The sequence below is a fragment of the Brachycentrus maculatus genome, unplaced genomic scaffold (assembly GCF_059751285.1).
Source record: "Brachycentrus maculatus isolate JH-2025_06_01 unplaced genomic scaffold, ASM5975128v1 h1tg000038l, whole genome shotgun sequence".
NCBI classification, from domain to species: domain Eukaryota; kingdom Metazoa; phylum Arthropoda; class Insecta; order Trichoptera; family Brachycentridae; genus Brachycentrus; species Brachycentrus maculatus.
In genome coordinates this window covers 1,210,658-1,231,658 of record NW_028280792.1, presented here as the reverse complement: position 1 = coordinate 1,231,658, position 21,001 = coordinate 1,210,658, and the positions used below count along the sequence as shown (strand labels likewise).

Below are 21,001 nucleotides of genomic sequence, written 5' to 3'. Positions count from 1 at the left end.
TTTTGCTGAGACCCACCAAGTCACCTTGTGTGTCTTGTCGGTGGAGTTCTTTTTTAATCCATTTTAAATTCTTTTTAACAATTTTAACCTAATATACACACAAAAAAGAAAAAAGTATTAATAACATAAACATTTTACAATTTTCAGAAAATTACCTCTTGATCGTTTACCCCTTCCTTTATTTTGTCTTTGTTCCATATTTTATTTTGACCTCTAACATTCGTCGGCAACAAATTAAAAATGTTCGGAACGATATATTGCAGTATTCAGATGTTAGAAAATTTTTCAATATTGATATATCTTTTCTCGATTTAATTCAGACATAAGTAATAAGTATCTCCCTAATTTTGTTTGGATTTAAATCAATATATAAATATAAAAAAATAATTTTTGCAACATCAACAAAATTTCTTGACAGTTCAACTATCTTACGATGCAACAATAATTATAATATTGAATCTAATATCGTGTGATTCTGTAAATTGAAATGACTTCAGCTTATAAAAATCTGTCGACTAAAAAAATATCAAGGGGAATTAGAAATAAACGTTATATTTTTATTGAAAATTTTCCTTTGAACTTCTAAAAAAATACGTATATTTTGATGATAAACCTACAGTTTCTTAATTTGGGGTTACTGCCGTGCAGTTTTATATTTTTTTCAGAAAGCCAGTTATATTTTTTCACCAATTCTTTGCTATTTTATTATTAAAAACGTAAAATAACTTATTTCTGTCAGAATAAATAAATGTTTTTTGTTATTATTAAAATTTACATGGCAAACAGCACTTTTTCCAAAAATCTTTAAGGATACGTGTTTCGATACAGTTTGCATCATTTTGAAATATCATATGATACGGATTTCAAGTATACTCGTAAAACCACCATAGATTTTAAGAAATGATATTAAACTAGAATTTTTTTAAAGTTTTTTTGCAAGTGTTAAAAAAACGATTGTACTTTCAGGTAACCCAAAGTTAATATAAATATCGTATCAGCTAGGAAAAGAGAAAAAATTATTACAACTTAAAGGATTTTTAGCAACTAATAAAATAATTACTGGAAGTCCTTAAGAGGAGAAAATAGACATAATTGAGACATGTTCTTAGAATGCCACCTGAGAGCATTAACCCCTCATGACTCTTCTTCCAACCCCGAGGATTCTGGCGTCCCGGAAGACCACTGACGACCATTCACCGACTATACTCAGTGGAACTTCGGAATGCCGGACTGACCTGGAGGAAGCCAAGTAACTTGGAGACGTCTCGTGTTGGCCATATGCTCCACCTAGGGAGCGAACATGGAAAAAGGAAGAAAACAATTTAAAGTTAAGGGTTCGTACTCACGTTTTGTCATTCGGGTGGGGGTGTCCGGCGGACGAGAGTCGCCTGTGCAGGCAGCGCAGCGACATGGCGTACCCCTAGCAGCCCGGGGCGCCGCGCCTGCTGTGCGCGCGCCGAAGAGGGCGCCCCCCGAAGAAGGCGCCCTCCTCGTTGCACGACTGCGAGCGCTGCGGCTGCGCCCCCAACATCGCCTTGGCCAGCTCCGACATGCCGAACTTGAACACGACCGCGCGCGACGAGCGACCTCGGCCGCGTCGGATCGGTGCGTGTACAGGCACCCTTACAATCAACCCTTGACCCGAATCACTATTTATTGAAAGTTTATTTGATCAGTTCTAAATTGTTTTAAGAGTCTTATATTACTTTATTGAGACGAAATTGACAACATTACGTTTTAGCTAATTATTAATAATTTAACTTCTAAGTATTTTTCAGTGGCTTAAGATTATTGCCTTGTAAGTAGCAATTTTAAGAATATTCTAATGTATTGAAGGGCACTGATTTGGTAAATTTATTATTTAATATACGAATCCTACTACAGCCTATATTGCGGAAACATGTATCTGAAACAAACAATTAATAAAAGATTAGTAATTGTATTTTTTCATCAAAAGACATTTTAAAGATATTGTAATGACTCCTCTGCCAATTAACCAAAAAGCGGTTTCACCTATAGACAGATATTTTCAGTGAAATGAGTAGAGTGTTTTATTTCATTCGTCAGGAGGCAACAAAAACATTAATTTATTGATTCATTTAGCAGTCATTTTGTGGTAAAATCTAAACATTTTTAATTTAAATTTTACTCAGTATATAGACTTTTTACAAAGGAAAACTAGTAAATAAAAAGTACTAAATAAAAATGGTGGTATTTACTAAGTAAAACTTAATTTAAAATAGAAAGTTATGTAATTTTATTTTTAGAATAAAGCATGCTCTTATTTCATATTTCTTCACCTTAATATGTATTCTATATCAATTAAAAGTAATAAAACAATAAAACTGGTCGTCAGCCCCGTAAATGCCCAAACTTCCGTATTCTTCTTCATCTTTGATGAAATGTCAAAAAATTATATGAAAATAACTCCTGTAATTGGAGATAATCCAAATTTTGTGAACAAGCTTTTGGACACACTCAAAATGTTTTCTTAAATACCGTTACATTTTTACCTACATTTTATTATATTTATTTTATTATATAAAATATTTTGTTTTATTATTATATAAAATATTAATTATTTACATTTTTACCTACATTTTATTATATTTATTTTATTATATAAAATATTGTGTTCTTAATGTCTTACTAGATTTTTTTGTCGTGACTTTGCAGTTGTTTTAGTTCACAAGATTCAAGTTTTCAAAAGACACAAGGCATAATAACTTAGAAAACGCTTTTCACGTCTGAGACGCCATGAAAATCTAATAAATTTAAATAAAATATCATCTTCGTGCTGTTTGTTGAACGTCTTTATATGTACATATTGTTGAGAGGGTTGACTTCTGTCGGTGGAGGAGTATGTTTGAGTACAAAGTTGTGTGAAACAAAGTCAAGTACATACTAAACCCTTTATAATCGTGTTTATCTATCACGAAGCGCCTATATAAACATACGAATAAGGCTGTAAATACAGTATACCACAGACTTATTTGTTCCTTAATGCGAAAATCATGGTGTTCTATAAACATATACGCATACTTACAAATAAATACGAATAATGACTACCTTCTTACCATAAAATAAACAATGACAGACTTCTAAAGACTTAACGTATATTTTTTTTAAATAACATCCATTTTTATATTTGTAGGGTGTTTTTTTTTTACAAATGTGATTATAGCGCCTCTCAGAAATTCTCCAAATTATGCTCTCAAAATGTATCTTGTGACTTTTTGGTGAATTCAAAGAATCTGTTAAATGTTTGACATTTAACAAAAAATCTTAACAAAAATCACTTATTATATATATATATATATTTATATATACATATATATATATATATATATATATATATATATATATATATATATATATATATATATATATATATATATATATATATATATATATATATATATATATATATATATATATATATATATATATATATATATATATATATATATATATATATATATATATATATATATTTATATATATATATATATATATATATATATATATATATATATATATATATATATATATATTTAAATATATATATATATATATTTATATATATATATATATATATATATATATATATATATATATATATATATATATATATATATATATATATATATATATATATATATATATATATATATATATATATATATATATATATATATATATATATAAATATATATATATATATATATATATATATATATATATATATATACATATATATATATATATATATATATATATATATATATATATATATATATATATATATATATATATATATATATATATATATATATATATATATATATATATATATATATATATATATATATATATATATATATATATATATATATATATATATATATATATATATATATATATATATATATATATATATATATATATATATATATATATATATATATATATATATATATATATATTTATATATATTATTTATATATACTTAAATGTGTAAAAACAAATAAATAAATTCTAATAAGTAATTTCAATACTTGGGTCTTTTTTAGAGGTACTTTTTTTTAGCTTTTAGTATTTTCAGATTTCAAGAAGAAATCAAAAGATTGCCTAATTCAATATATGAATAATCGTTTTTAATGTACAGTCATATCCATTTCACATTTTAGACCTGACATGTGGAAGATTGAATAGATTTTAAGCAAACTTATGTGATATTCGTATATGCAACTAAGAGCGTTGGCTTTAATTTATTTTATGTGGGTTATACATAATCCATTTACATGGATGTAAACAGATATCCATAGAATATGGTACATTTGAAAGATATGTACATATTTGTTTTATATTAATTGAGCTCCTAAATCTTATTTTTTATCTTGGGTCGGGATATTTCTGATCCTTATTTGTATTCCTCGCAGCTATTTTTTATCTCTTCCTTGTGTACCTGACTCTATTCGCTATTGATCGTATACATTACAATAAGACTACGTATCGTTTTATGATATATTTAAATTTATAAATTAACTTTGAAAAAAATACATAATGCCGATCAATTACTAGACTGGTGTTTTAGTAATTTTAATATTATTATTATTATTTTTTGAGAAGGGTGGTGAGAGTGACATACAAAAAGGATTTTAAGTAGAGTGTAAAAAAACTTACAGTAAACAACAGAAAAAGAGAAAATGGAAAGACGAAGTAACATATTCTGCACCATTGTGACCACATCTCTATCATCAAAGAGGTAAAATGGAAGCATAGAGAAGAAGAAGAAGAATAAAATAGAGATATGCGGAGTAGTTGAAAGAGAAGACAGATGGTGGGGAGTAAAAAATGTCAAAAACCTGACAGGCAGAGAGGAGAGTGTTGCATAAACAAGAATCTTGCTCCTTAGAAAAAAAATATGCTTTAGAGTGAGTTTTATTTACTTCTTTTTATTATTTTCTTTTATTTTTTCACTGTTATATTTATTCAATATTACCCTGGACTGGTACCTGAAGCGGAGGGCTGATCACCTTTCCTTCATGTGTTAACGATCAAGGTAACACTGCGTTTATATGATGCAGTGCCCTATGCACCATTGGGGTGCGGATAAGGGTTTCATTATTATTATTATTATTTTTATTTAATATTTTGCATTATAAAATTATTTAATTTAAAAAAATGAAAGGGCGAGACTCAAGATTTATAAGATGTGTACAAGTTCAAAAAAAATATTTTGTGTTATTTTGATCGTTTACATATGAAGGAAAGGTGATCAACCCTCCGCTTCAGGTACCAGTCCAGGGTAATATTGAATAAATATTATTGTGAAAAAATCATTTATATTCATTTTACCCTCCCCCCTGGGAATCGAACCCGGGACCTCCAGAACGGAGCCGAGCGTGCTGACCATTACACTACTATCTTGAGTTAAATAAATAATCATATAAATTTAAAAAATCTATATGGAGAAAAAACGATACTGTTTATTGCGGAGGTATTAGTATAAAACGTGTTCAAATTCCTCTCAGATCTTGTCTGCAAATATTTGGTGTCTTGTTTTGTAGACTTAACAACTTAAAGGAATTATACCGTTGTAATAAAGATCAGCAGAGGCCTGATACTCTACCGGGGACCAAACCAACAACACTGACCAAATATGAACTACGAACATTTAAGGTAATGTTTCAAAGTATTAGCGAGAGTTTAACTTCCTAAGATTTTCTGCTAATACCTTCTACCGCTGAAAATAGTAATTGTTTTTTCAACAAAATACTTAAACGATTTATTCTACATGGAGGGAAGTCTTATTTTACTCTCTAATCAAAATTTTATTTTTCGGGATCGTAGAATTTATCAGTCGTAATAATCGTCGGGTAAGTATGAGGAGATGGATCAATCTAGAAGAGGCGAAGAATGTTTGCAAAGACAGAGTGGTGTGGCGTTCGATTCTCTCTGCCTACCCCTGCGGGGAAGCGGCGTGATGGTTAGTTAGTTAGTCCTATTACAAAATGAGTAAAAATAATTTCTTGTTATTATAATCACATATAAAAGAGTTTCTGCTCAATAAAAAGCTTCTTTCATATCACCATAGATATCTCTAGTGAAATCCTAATCAATTCAAGCAATATGTTTCGAATTTGAACAATATATATAAAAGTTTTGAATTTGAAGAATTTGAGTAAATGCCCAGACTTCCATATCCTTTTTTATCTATGTTGAGATGTCTAAAAATAATATAAAAATAAGTAAAAATAAATAAATAATGTTTTACAATTAAGTAAACCCTGATGATGACAAGGTTTTTGTCGAAACCGGTAGGTTAAATTGTATTAATAAAAAAGTGGTTTAAAAAAGTTGTTTAATTTTATAAAATTCATAAAATGTGCCAAAGTATCTGCGGAAAACATTCAAGAAATAAAAAATAACTCCTACTCCTAGATATTCTAGATTTATGAACAAGTATTTGGACACACTGAAAATGTTGTAGAAAAAGAAAGTGTTTAGATGTAATAGTGTATAAAAGTATATACAATATAAAGGTATGGGGGATGAAGAAAATGGAGATGAAGACTAGACAAATGGACTTGTTTACCAAAACTTTTGCGGATCGATATTCCATAATGTACTTATAGGTATATTTTGTTCTTCATTTTACCTCCACTTTTTTCATAATATCAAAACGGATTTATTTGAACGTAGATATTTTTGTGCCAAAAACCGATACCATCGCTGTTTGACCTCTCAAATTGTGAATTATAAAATTTATTATGTATAAATTCTCTTCTTGGAGAGAATATCTCTTATTGGAGAGAACTACGTTATTTATTTAAAGATTGTCAAAGTAGAAATGTCTAGAATTTTATGTTCATTTGAATTAAAATTATAAAAAAAACTTTAGTAACCATATGAAATAATAACAATTATACTAAAAACATGTTTAACATGTATAATTTAATTTGCATTTTATCATTAATCTAATATGTGTACAAATTACTGGAGTGGTAAAATTATTTTTAAAATAATGAACTCTGATCCAGGGCATCGATTCCATACAGAAGTTAAAAATTTATCTATGCAAAGTAGGTAACTTTAACATTATTTATGTCTTTTTTGTTTTGAACGACTTGAACGGAATTTTAACCTTTCTTTGATTTGTTTTGTGATATATTGAAATATTTCAAATTTAAATAAATACATCCTAAAACTTCAGTATTTTAACCATCAACTTATGTTGTCATAACATTTTTTTCTTAAAATTGCACTTATTCGTTCGAAACGAGAAACGATTTTTTAAAATAATTTGTCTATTAACTAATGGCGTTATATTTTGGATGTGCGTATTTCCATAGTTTGTTATGATATTTTCCTCTTATTTTTTATAATCGAAATCAATCAAATTCGTTGCATCCATACAGGAAGCGAGTCATCGTGGTTTTTGCTACGGACAATGTACAGAATATATTTTTCATATCGTTTAAACACCGCGGGGACGGTTGTCACATTTTTCAAAAGCTTACGTTTGTATATAATACGGTTGTATACAAGATCGTTGGTGATATCAAAATAATGAAACAAAGAGGGAAAAACAAATAAGTCACCGAGATTATGCGAGCGATGTAAAATCTGATACCTGAAAAAATCACGTATTATATTTTGATACCGTTTTTATTCACATTGCAGATTTTGTTTAAATGTGGTTACAAAAAATATTGAAATTTCATTCAATTCACAGATATTACTACTTTTTACATATCTTATACTGGTTTCGCTGTGCCTCTCCAAAAAAGAGACTAACCTCTTGTGCTTGGAGAGGGACTCACACTCAATGTTTATTGATTGTACTTTATTAATAAAATTTGATTAATATGGTTGTCAATCATGGCTAGTACAGTGAATAATACACGATAAATATCCAGGCTTCCAAAGGCTTACCTCAAGACTTATTCGTATATGTTAAGAATAATAATAATAATAAAATAATAAACAATTTGTTTTGTATTATACACCGCATCGAAATATTATACAATAGTTTCGAAATTGCTAGATACATTCTGGTTATTCGATAAATTACTTGTTAATAAAATAAAATGAGATACACAATGAATTAATTATGTGAGCGATAAAGTATACCCGCCAAATTGTAAATCACCGATATTATTCATACGAAATGGACGAAATTACAAGCACATTGTTTAGCTTACTAAATAATAGCATTATATTATGTATCACGTTGGAACACGAATTGGAATTTTGGTATTTTAGCTATTCGACAAATATTCATACTCCTCATAAACCATATTATAATATTAGCTGTCATATATTTTCTTAACAGTATATATATATATATATATATACAATATGTATATGTACTTACGTCAAATTCCTTTATAGGTAATAAAGAATCAAAATTTCTACGTTCTCATCCATGTATTTTGGGTATAAAAAATCTATACCATGTCCTATTAAAAGAATTGCATTATTGAATATCTGAATTCAGCAATATAAAACTCGAACACAATCAAATACACGTGGAGTTGATACAAACAACTAAGTTTGTATAATAGTAAGGCCTATGCTTTATATTGCCTTTGCTCAATTCGACTAGCTCTTTGGAGTGTTTAAACAAAACTTACTGGTGAAAGAAAAATAAATGAACTTGAAAAAATGCATCAGAAAGATATACTTGTTCTAATGTTTCCATACAATTGATCTTCCTATCTTACTCTTGTTTTCCATGATGTTTGTATCTTTGTGATTTGTTATTAATTTTTCTTGGTTCAAATTTCACGTTTGAACCATTTCTGTCTTTTTTATTTATTATGTTAGTTACTTTTAATCTGGTACCTCAAGCGCAAGGCTGATCTCCTTCCCGTTATGTATTTAACGGTCAAATAATACCACTTCTAATTTCCGCATTCAATGGTGCATAGGGCACTGCTAACAATCAGTGCCTTATGCACAATTGATTGCGGATAAGAGTTAGAAGAAGTTACTTTTAATGTATTTTTATATGAATTATGACAAGACAAAACCCCAATTGTTATATAAAATTAACTTTTTCAAAATATATTCATGATTTTTAAATGGATTCTATATGATAGATCGGCTGTCCAAACTTAAAACACAATATGGGATTTTTTATGTGGTACATTTCTAAGTAGAATCTGAATGTCCAAAAATCCTAAAAGTCCAAAAATGCAAAAAAAAAAGTACTAGAAAAAAAATGTCCCTTACTGTGTTTTGAGTTTAGATAGCCGAGATATGTTTAACGTGTTAAAGATGTACGTCATTGTTTCACATGTCATGGTTTGTTGTAATTTTTACTACTTCATCCTTGCCAGAAATTGGATTAACCCGACCTTATCTGCAGCTCAGCAGAAATGAAGGACTGAGCCTCAATAAAGCAACCTGTCCGGAAGTAATAGCTATTGCAACGGTGGATCCATATCCCAGGCAGTGAACTCGGAAAAAAATACGATCATCCTAATGATACATAGTGACACACGGTACAGATTGGTAGGTGTTTTCTGCGTGGTGGGTTTTAAGGAGAGAGTAGTTTGTGAAGCAATTTCGAACACATGGCGCCAGACCGAGTGACGTCAGAGGGTAGCAACATTAAGGAAGGGATGAAGCAACAGACGATCTTAAGTGCCATGACCTACTGGTTGTTTTTTTCTTTTTTAATTAAAATTTACCAAAGAATTGTTCGATTTCCCCAGCGAAACGTCGATTGAAGAAATGTAATATACAAAAAATACAACAACAAAGTAAAAAAAAACACAGAAAGTATTGGTGTGTTCCAATTATAATGCAAATAACCAAAACATCTTAGCATCATTACCAAAAATACTTAACATTTAAATAATAAAAAATTAAGCGTTTTATAACATTATATATTTATTGTGATATCCCCTTTCTGTACTATTACACAATGAAAATAATTAGACATTGTTATTTTATAAATTAAAAATAATTTGTTTATTGATTTGGCGTTTAATTTGTAGAACTCCATTTTAATTTATGTGTTAATTTTTTAATCAAACACAGATTTTTTGAGTCTACCAAGTTGTACTTTACTAACAAAAACACATAAAAAATCATTATTTTGACAACTGTCACTATAATAATTTTTTATGTGTTGTTGTTTATAAAATACAGCTTAGTGGACTCAAAAAATCTGTGTTTGATTTAAAAATTAATACATAAATTACAAATAACATACGCACTGCGCAAAACACTCGCCAGGTGCAGGCATTAAGCGATAGTAAAGAAAAAAATTACTATCACTATGTGTATAAGTTGTCATCCTCTGCAGTCAAATCGATGAAACCCTTTGAAATTATTTGACTAGATCTGGAATACGAACGGGAGGAGAAAAACACGAAAGGGGGAGAAATAAGAAAGAGTATAAATTCCGAAAAGACAGCAGAAAAACGAGACGAATTAATCAAGATAATAGAATTACTTAAAGGATAAAGGATAACGCTCTGAAGTTAGGAGTTCCCACAAGCAGTTGGTCCGGACAAACTCAAAATACATCAAATTCTTTAATCCTCTTACCTATAAATCAACACCAGACCCGTCCTCGGGCCGCTCTCAACAAATTGTTTATTATCATAATATTTTTCAGTTCCCTTTGAGATTATATTATACAGGTTGTATTTTTTTTTAGAGGTATACAAATTCACAACATTTTGAGTGTGTCCAAATACTTGTTCACAAAATCTGCATTATCTTCAATTACAGGAGATATTTTCATACTATTTTTTGACGTCTCATCAAAAATGAAAAAGATTCTTCTTCATATTTGATGAGATATCAATAAATAGTCTGTATACAAATTCAAATGTCCCGCAATAAATTGATGGTAGCATCCGCTGTGTGGCGTGTTGCGTCATCTTGTTGAAACCACAGCTCTGTCACATCAATGCCATTCAACTGAGGTACGAATAAGCCAGTAACCATGGTTCAGTAGCTCTCTATTGACCGTAATATTCTGGCCGACATCGTGTTTAAAAAATATGAACCAATGATTCCACCTGCCCATAAAGCACACCAAACAGTGACTTTTAATGGATGGAAGGTCGTCTCGACATGGGCTTCTAGGTTTTTTCAATTCTGAATGTGTTCTTTTCAAAACTGTGCCTCATCGGTGAACAAAATTTTGAATTTAAAAAGAGGATCGAGCTGAATATTGTTTTCGGTCCATTTACGATCCTACGACGTGCATAATGGTCACGCGGTTTCAACTCTTGCACAAGCTGGATCTTGTAAGCTTTTAAGACATAATCTTTCCGCAGAATCTTTGACAAAGTGGATGGGCACAGCTCTAATTGCTATTCATGCTCTAATCGACTCATTCGGATTCTACTCAATACTACGCTCCACTGCAGCAATAACTTCTTCTGTGCTATCATCCACTATACTATACGAGGTGCGAAAACAATCCACGATCTTTCGAATGATTTGCTCGGATGGACAAATACGTAAAATGGATGTAGTGCACGATAAGTTGTTTTTGACTAGAATTTTCACTCATGAATTACATGAAATTATAGTAACTTTAAACATAAAGAGTAAATCCACTCACGAGTAGGCACAAGCTATGAAACTTAAAAAGTTGAATCCTGAGTAGGGTCATGATAAGCGGTGTTGCATAAGCCGTAGATAGATTTCGGAGTCACTTGGACGTTGGGTAATAATAAGTTAGGCGAACCGAACCATGATTTTCAAAATAAATTTTCACAATTTGCGAGCGCTGTTCTGACGTCAGTCTATTGGTGAAATGACAAAACGTACTGACTACAAATTAACTATCAACTGTCAAAGTGAATTAAAAACCAAACCTCTAAAAAAAAACACCATTATGATGATATTAATAAGGGGTAGAATAAATTGGTTTTAATTTGCCACATTTTTTCACGAACGTATACGTAGTAATCCGGAAAAAAGTGTCCCTTCGCGTCCCGCTATTAGACAAACCAAAGGAATATATCGGGGCATCAGGACAGCAGGGTAGGAGAGTGTTGGAGAGCTCCTTTAAGGACTTCGAACAAGAAGATGATTATCATATTCAAGTAACAATAAAACTTCCGGATCCACATCCGGCGCGCGCGGGAGACGGAGGCAAGTTGAAATTTATGGCTGAGATGAAATTCTTAAATTCTACCCCAACCCCCTGAAGGCTGTAAACGCTCACCGTTTCAGCAACCCCGCCCCTAAATAAGTTGTGATCTTTTTTAATTCGTAAAATTTTGTATTTGTTTGGCATTTATTCAAAGTTATTTCCGAAGATTTCGTTCGAGGGTTTAACTAAATACAAACTTTATTCGGAAGTTTATTCTCAAAAATATTGATTTAAAAAAGAAAATTAAATGATTCTTTCAGATCTCTGTTTTGTTTGTATCATGTACGATTTTGAGTTGATATTTACTTCACCGCTTCAACAATGATGTTTTTTCTTCTAAATGGTATAAGAAGGTAAATTACATTTTTTAAATTCATGCGAACGGAAAAATTTCATACACATTCGTAATTTAAAAAAAATAACATTTATGAAAATGTAACAAAATACTGCTCATCACTTCAGATAGTTACCATATTTGATTCAAAATACTTTGTGTGTTCAAAATTGAAACAAAAGTTGGTCCATATTCTATACCTAAAATAACTTTGATGCGATTTAACTTTAACATAATAACTTTAATTCTCATAACTTTAATTCTTTAGTAAAGAATTTAATTTATTTAAAATCAAAAAATACTTTTTTTTTAAATGCATGTGTGCAATATTAGATATCTACAAAATATTTAAATATAGAAAAAATATTTTCATTTAGTATGGCCATCCAATCGTTAAACATTTTTATTTATAAAGCATTTTTTAATAATAACTAAAACCATATTTATTCACAGCATAACAATTGACAGCAATATTTCTAAAAAAGTTCACATCTATAATAGTAAGAATTCGAGCAGTGTGGTTGTCAATCATGAATAAGATTGGTGATTGTTACACGTGTGTAAAGTAATCACTTAAACCAGCCTATGACAGTCATAAGCCCCATAACTGCTCAGACCTTTAGATATTCTTTCTTCTTCATCTATGTGGGGATGTCAAAAAAATAATGTAAGTATTACTGTTTGGAAAGTATTTTGTTAGAAAGTTATTTTTAAAATCATTAAATCGGCAAAGTATTTATTCATACAAAAATAAGGCAACATAAATCTACCCTCCCCCCGCTCCTTCCTGCCCCCTGCCCCCTGCCCCGTGCCTCTTCCTGTTGCTGGCGGATTGGGATTTTTTAATGCTATAAGAAAGCAGAGCTGGATTTATTGCTTTATATAAATGGGTTTAATATATAATCTTTTGTACAACACATACAAGCCGGTAAACACATAATGGATGCTAATGTACACTTTGTAAACCCATAATCCGCTTACCATCTTCCATTCTGTTACAAATTATTTATTTTTAAATATTAATGGATATTTTAATATCTTCTTAGGAAATTAATTATGCATTTAAGAGCTATAACGCGGTATAAATGAATAATTATGTTTTTATTAGATTTTTTTCAATATTAATTGTATTATTGTATCTGTATTCAGAAATTAAGTTGATATTTGACCATGTAATGAAAAGTTCTTAAAATAAAGAGTTTTCACCGACCCTTACTCTTTTTTTACTATCTTCGTCCAGTTGAAACTATCACATGTTTAGTAAATGACAGTAACTTTGTATCTCATGTACTTTTAATCAATGTAATCGGAGCTCAGTTTCATAAGCTAAACCATATTCCTAATGATAGTAATTAGACATTTGAAATAACTTTTGAAAATATTTATTGTAATTTTTCTATACTTTCGTGCGTTCTAAGTTGCGACTTAACGAAAACTGGGCCTTAATAAATTAAAAAGTAATTGCCAACAATCATTGGGCAACTCGTTGCAGGGACGAATATGAAAATGTTATCGGAAGATTGGCGAGCATTTTGCTGAAAATTGTTGCTCGACCACAGGTCACTTCAACGAGATTAAATTATCAACCCTTCATCTAATTAATCTTATTTAAATGAATTGCAGTACTTCAGGAGAGTACCTTAGTATAATTTCAATTAAATGTGCTCGTTTCAATTATTCAAATTAGTTATTAATTACACCCCTTTGTGATTATATAATAATAATTATAATATAAGAGACAAAATGAACGCTGACTTGGTTAATGGTTTCACATCCTAATAACACTGGTCGAAAATGATTTTGTAACTGAAATTTTGATGACTGATTTGGACTTAGTTAATCGTTCTTATTCAAAGTCTATATGGTGACAAATTCACGTCACTGGCTTGTATCACGTCAAGTTTTGATGTTGCAGTCATATTATTGTTTGTATGGACCCCATACGTTGAAACCGTAAAAATGGTTGGTATCTAGACATGTTTTAGTCTAAGTTATAAGGGATTCAAGAAAATATTGATAATTATGGAGTAACAGTGGAAATATATTGACCTATGAATATTCAACGCGATGGCAATAAATGTTTTTATAGGTATTTATACATAAATAATAAGATAAACTTTGGTCAATTAAAAATATTCATAACTAAAAAATGTGACGTGCTACATTTTTTGCCTTCGTTTTTTAATTTAGCTATGCAAAGTGCAATAAGATCAGATATTTACATGCCAGTTATAAAATAAAACTTTTAAATGAATTACAAATTTAATTAATAAAATTAGTGAGTGAATCATTTTGATCTTACGTTAGCAGTATCACTTTAATAAAATTATGATTTAATATTAATCTCCTGTGTATTAAATTTTGAACAAAATATCTGGAAATACACTGTTCCTATTTTATGATCGACCCAATCATGTTTGTTCGTATGGCGGTACGTTAGTAAGGATAATGATTAAATTAATAATTATGAAAGCTTTTAATCTATCCATATTAATATTATTTTGTCTTTAGTGTATTATATTAATATTTTTATTTTTATTTTTTATTATTTTTCATTGTTTTTATTTTATTTATATTTATTAATATTATTCAGGTTCACTTTTTGCAAACAAAACATAGCATTCTAACAGTGCAATTTAAAAGAATATTAAATCAAATCAAACCCTTATCCGCACCCCAATGGTGTATAGGGTACTGCATCAAACAAACGCAGTGTTATCTTGATCGTTAACAAATGAAGGAAAAGTGATCAGCCCTCCGCTTCAGGTACCAGTCCAGGGTAATATGGAATATTAGACACTTATATTTTTTGACTAAAAGAATATAAGGAAGCTTAAAAACAAACAAAAATAGCCAAATGTTTATTGAAGCGATAGAAACAAGTTAATTTCATTTTATTTTTAATTGGTCTGGGTGATGTATTTTTCAAACACACATTTTACAATACTCTGCTAAAATTAAGTATTGTGATCAGTATCATGAACATTTTTGCAAACGAATATTAAATTTGAATGAAATCATATCCAGAACAGAAATTCGTTTATTTTAATAACAGTAACCGTTTGAATAAAACAAATGTATTGATTCCAAAACCATTTGATTTTAGTATCTGACAGAAATCCTACATTATAATGCTTGTTTTGTGTACAACCCTTAATAGTAAATATCTCCTGAAAAGTGCCCTCCTCCCCGAGCCCTGAGCGCGGAGCAGCCTCCTTCGGCCCAACCCATTTCAAATAATGTATCCAGCTGACAATAAGGAGGGATGTACAATATATAATAGGATGGACTATGCGAGAAAGGGTTCTTGCGGTATATATGTAGGATCAATTAAGAACAGCCGGAATCCTTTGATAGTATAATCAATATCAAAGGAAACCAATTTTTATGACCTAAATAATATGTTTATTATTACATCGCTATTTTCACCATCACGTATTGGATCAACTCTGGATGTTTTCATTATTAAGTATCATCATCGTCATATATATGTATATATATTTTTTAAATAATAACATGCTAGTATTTCCGCTTGCTTTTGTAGGGTGGGGGTAAAAGTGTTGAACCTTCTCGTTGTCTCTTCTGTGGGTAGTTCAATGGAAAGCAATACTGAACAAAAGAGAACACTAGAACAGCATCAACACTCAAAAAAATCATCCAAAGCTTTGCAATACCAACTTTTACACGAAACGAATCGACACTGAAACGGCACCCAAACATCCCTGGACCTCTTTCTTTTCTCAGAGCCTTAACGATGTCTGAAAACGCCGGAAAGAATTTAAATCTATCCGTGCGCGCATTGTCATATGCCATACAAATCATAAAGTTACCAATTAATTTATTTGACAACCGTTGATGTTGTCCAGAATTTTGGGAATTCGTATTTGATCGTGGTTGATCAGAGAAAATGGATAAAACCTGACTATACTCGTATATCCAGACGAGGGAATGACAGTTTGGGAAGAAATGTTTCGGAGTAGCGTCCAAGAGCTTGACGCAGAAATGCGAGTTGTTAGCAGATGTGAATGGTATCACCATTACTACAAAAAAACGAAAGCTTGAGGAAGGCCAGAACCCTAAAGAGTGAAATGAAGAAAAGCATTTATTCATTCATCTAGCGGTGAGTATATGTGTGTCGAGAATGAGAGAGAGAGATGTGATCCAGGCTTTAAATCTCGGTAAAATCAACACTAAAAAAATATTTTCTTATGTATCATATTGTAAAATGTTCTACCGGTATAAGAATTTACGATCAAAGTATTTTTTTACCAGGTATCGTAGTCTATTTTTAATTTAGACAGTATATTATATTGCAAAATTTATTTCCGTTCTATTTTTAGGAGCCTATTAGGTTTGAACAAAAGCAGTTTTTACTAAAATATTATGTTCATCCAGCAGAAAATTTAATTCAGCTCTTCATACGCGTTAGTGGAATATACTAACCGAAATGGGAGAACAAATAATAATAAAACATATTACACCTGTGTACCAAAAAGCGGTAGCGTATTTTTGAATCTCTATTTTTGTAGCAATTTTAAAACTTTAACTTCCCATAACTCGAAACGATTGTGTTTGCGCTTACCTTGGTATTTTTGAGGACACTCATAGAGGGATAAATTTGAAGTGTTTTCGTGATAAACCGTTTTACATACAGGAAAATGAATTTTCCGATTTGACAAAAAATAATTAACGAGCTTTTGTATTTTTTACTGTTTTGAATTCTTTGTGTTCAGTCGTAATTATTACAATGTCATAACACCTTTTTTTTCATATCTATTAATTTTACAAAAATATGAATCTCAACATCTCAATATCTCAACAAAGATGAAAACAAATATGGAAGCCTAGATAATTATAGGGCTGACGGCCTATCATAGGCTGGTTTAAGTGATCTCTTTACACACATGTAATATTCACTATTTTAAACATGATTGACAACCACACAACTCAAATTTCCACATGTAAATACCCAGACTTTGAGATGTTGATTCATTTTATCTAGGTAGGACATTTATCCAGGTTTTTGCATTAAGTAGAGTTATTTATAACAGAAGAATTCTGAAACAGACCAGTTCTGTGATTTGATAAATTAACAAGTTTTTTCTCTTTTTTTTTATTTATTGATTTGGCGTTTAATTTGTAGAGCTCCATTTTAATTTATGTATTAATTTTAAATCAAACACAGATTTTTTGAGTCTACTAAGTTGTATTTTACTAACAAAAACTTGTTTGATTTAAAATTAATACATAAAAAAAGTTTTTTCTCCTTTAATTAAAAAAATAAAATTTACTTTAAAAATTAAAAACAGCCAGCTTAAAAATTCAAAATTTGAAGATAATAATTTGAGAATATTTGAAAATAGTTTTTAATTTTCCTAATGCAAAATTTTTTTAAACATTTTTAATTTCTTAATAGAAGTTGCACTGCACCTCCTTTGGGAGAATTACAATGTTCCGTTCTCTTCGGATATGGGTCATACGAGTACTTATTATCCGACCAATTTCACATCACATATTCATGTCTCCCTCATTCCTACTAGGAGCTATGTGGGAGCGACGGAAATAGCATAATCTGGAATATGGTAATAGTTCAGACATTTTCCTAAACTGATTTTCACATGTTTCTTGCTAATACTACTGGTTATATAGCTCTTAAAACGTACGTGCTTAAAAGAAATACACGGAATTTTTATTATTATTACAACAGTAAACTAATATTAAAATGTGTATCTAATATGTGTATAACAAATTATTAACTGATGTATATTAAGAACATAATAAATTTGAAGAAAAAGCCTTCCACCTACAAAAATTAGAAGTTTTTGAGATTTAATAATGGGAATAATATTATAATGAATATTATCAAAGGAAAAAAATCAGCAAGCTTTTGTTTGAATGACGCCTTGGGCTTTGAAGTAAAAGTAAGGATACAATTTCTATAACTTTAATAAGAAGGTTTCAGCGTCATAAAATAAAAAATATAAAAATTAAAAGTCTGTTCGTCTTTTTAATTTTGCCTCACAAAGGAGCTATTAATATTTTTTTTAAGTTAAATTCAGCGCTGCCATCTGTTGTTGAAATGTTTAAGTGATTAGAGCTGACTTATATTTTCTTTCATTGCTTATATTATCTGTTCATTTTATTTGTTGTTATATGCTATAACTTATGGTATATTGAGACCTTGAAGGACATGTGAACGATCAACGATTTGACAAAGTTAATTGATAGAAAGAGGATAAATACGCTTTAAATCAACGGTCTTGGAAGGATCTTAAGCAGTCAAGTAATTACAAGGATTATAAAATAAGTCCCCGAACTCTTCGCAGGAAAAGTTAGTATCGTTAAAGTGTAATAGCGACGGAGGAAATTACATTTTAAATTGCAAATAAGGGGTGTAAAGAATTTGTGCTGATAAAATAAAGCGGAAATCTTCCTTAACCTCATAAGCCATTATTTCAAACTGCTCGTCGGGATTATTTTATGAAATTGTTATTCAGGAAAACCAAACGTAGAGATGTTTTTATAGTGCAAAAAATATGTTATACAATCACGTATGTACATTTTTTTGGAGATTGTATTACTCGTAAATGTAAAATTAGAGTTCGAATATTATTTGCAATAATCCATTTATCGAATTTACGAGTATCGTGAAATAAAATAAACTTTTTCGCATGAAATGACGCTAACATATTCATATCCTTAACTAAAATCTAAATTGTTATGACAATCAATTGGCCGATAGATCGGCATTTTTTTCTCTCTCCTAACATTCAAACTGGTATATATGGCTGGTTACTCCTGCTATTACTGCTATCCTGGTACGCCTTTATTTCTAAATAATGATTTTTTCTCCTCCTACGTACTTCTTACCTCCATCCTTTAATAATTTCTAACTAAAATTAATTTAGAAGGAACAAATAAAATTTTGGTTAAATAGTAAACATTCAATCTTGGTAAATGATACCTCTAATATATTGAATTTTCCCCTAATGACAGCATTTGTAAGGCCTTAACATTTTTCAACCTTCACCTGGGAATCTCATCATTTGTGACTTTCTCAAAATTTTCTGTTAAAATCTACTGTAAAATAATTATAAAATTTACTTAATTTCTTCAGAATTTGATTAACTTTTCCTTCTTATTTTGTGGAGGTCAACTAACATCGTATCTATTCATTTTTTTTACCCAGAAACTCTGAATATTGACTTGTTGGTTAGTTAGAACCACTTTTTCAAGCTTTCAAATCAGGACGTTTCGCTCACTCCTTTCAAGAACGTCATAAATCAAAATTCGTCAATATTCAGTTGTGTATGTTTTCGGAATACCCAAAAAATGTTCTATATCCCAACAAAAGAGGCATATTTTTAAAATATTTACCCGCTACAGGGCAGAAAGTGTTGTTTTTGCATTTTGAAGAAAAGGTTTTGTTTAATTCTTTTTTTTTAATGTAATAAATATTTTTCAAATGGAGAAAAAACCTTCAGGTTTTACCTAAAAAGATCTGTTGCACAGTAAAAAGTTCAATAAGTGGCTTGATATTTATTTTTAATAAATTGTATTATATTTTTAAACTTTAAAAACGTTGTACTGAAAAATCGAGTTTTTTTATTTATGACATTCTTGAAAGGAGTGAGCGATGTGACTTATTCTTATGCTTCGTGTTTTTCCTTTCTATCTTATTTTCGTCCATATTTTGCATATATTTTCACCCTCAAAAAGTTGTTAAGCCGTTTCATTAAAACATGATACGTATTATTTCGATTTTTTTAATCTCGTAAAATGCCCAAAATAATGATATTTTATTTCCAGTTTAATACTTCTTCTTTTATTTTCCAGGCGATTTATACGATTCTGGGGCTTTAATTTTTACCATTGTAAAGTTCAAGTAATATTGGAGTAACTGATGGAGTGGGACATTTGTTTTCATAATATTTATTCATGTCGCAAAAGGTTAAGCGAGATCGTCACGCTCTTGTGGGTGTTACACGATGGAGGATCTCAAGCGTTACGTAATCAAAACGGCAAGAGATAAGAGGCGGCGGTGAGTGGTGAGGAGTGGAAAACGTTAGGGAAGATCCTTTCAGGTGATTTTTTTTTATTTATTCTTGATTAACTCCTTGCAAAGTCGAATCCTTTGATGTGAAAATCAATGGCCATAAGCTCGTTCCTTGAGGCAATGAATGCTCTTTTACGGAATCTCCATACGTCATTTGTATATCACTCGGAAAATTGTTATATTTCTATTTCTTTTTTTTTGTACATCATCCCTTTTTAGCATTATTTTTACACTATTTTTGACATCTCAACATAGATTAAGAAGAATATGGAAGTCTAAGCATTTACAGGGCTTACGACCGTCATAGGCTGGTTTAAGTCATCACTTTACACACGTGTAACATTCACGAATGCTACCCATGATTGACAACCATATTAACAAAATTCTTGAAACTTCTACATATATTGATCAAACTCGACACACAGTATCCGATAGTTCACCAGAGACATCTATGGTGGGACGAGGAAATCTATTA

General features: G+C 30.0%; 1 long non-coding RNA gene across 1 annotated transcript in view; it reads right to left on the bottom strand.

The window, feature by feature from the left end:
- Positions 1-1,352: 1,352 nt before the first annotated feature.
- The window catches only part of LOC148312598 (uncharacterized), a 39,284-nt gene continuing 19,635 nt past the window's right edge, over positions 1,353-21,001 (bottom strand). Inside the window, exon 3 of the long non-coding RNA XR_015839147.1 lies at positions 1,353-1,906. This is a non-coding gene — a long non-coding RNA (uncharacterized LOC148312598). The remainder of the gene's footprint in view (positions 1,907-21,001) is intronic.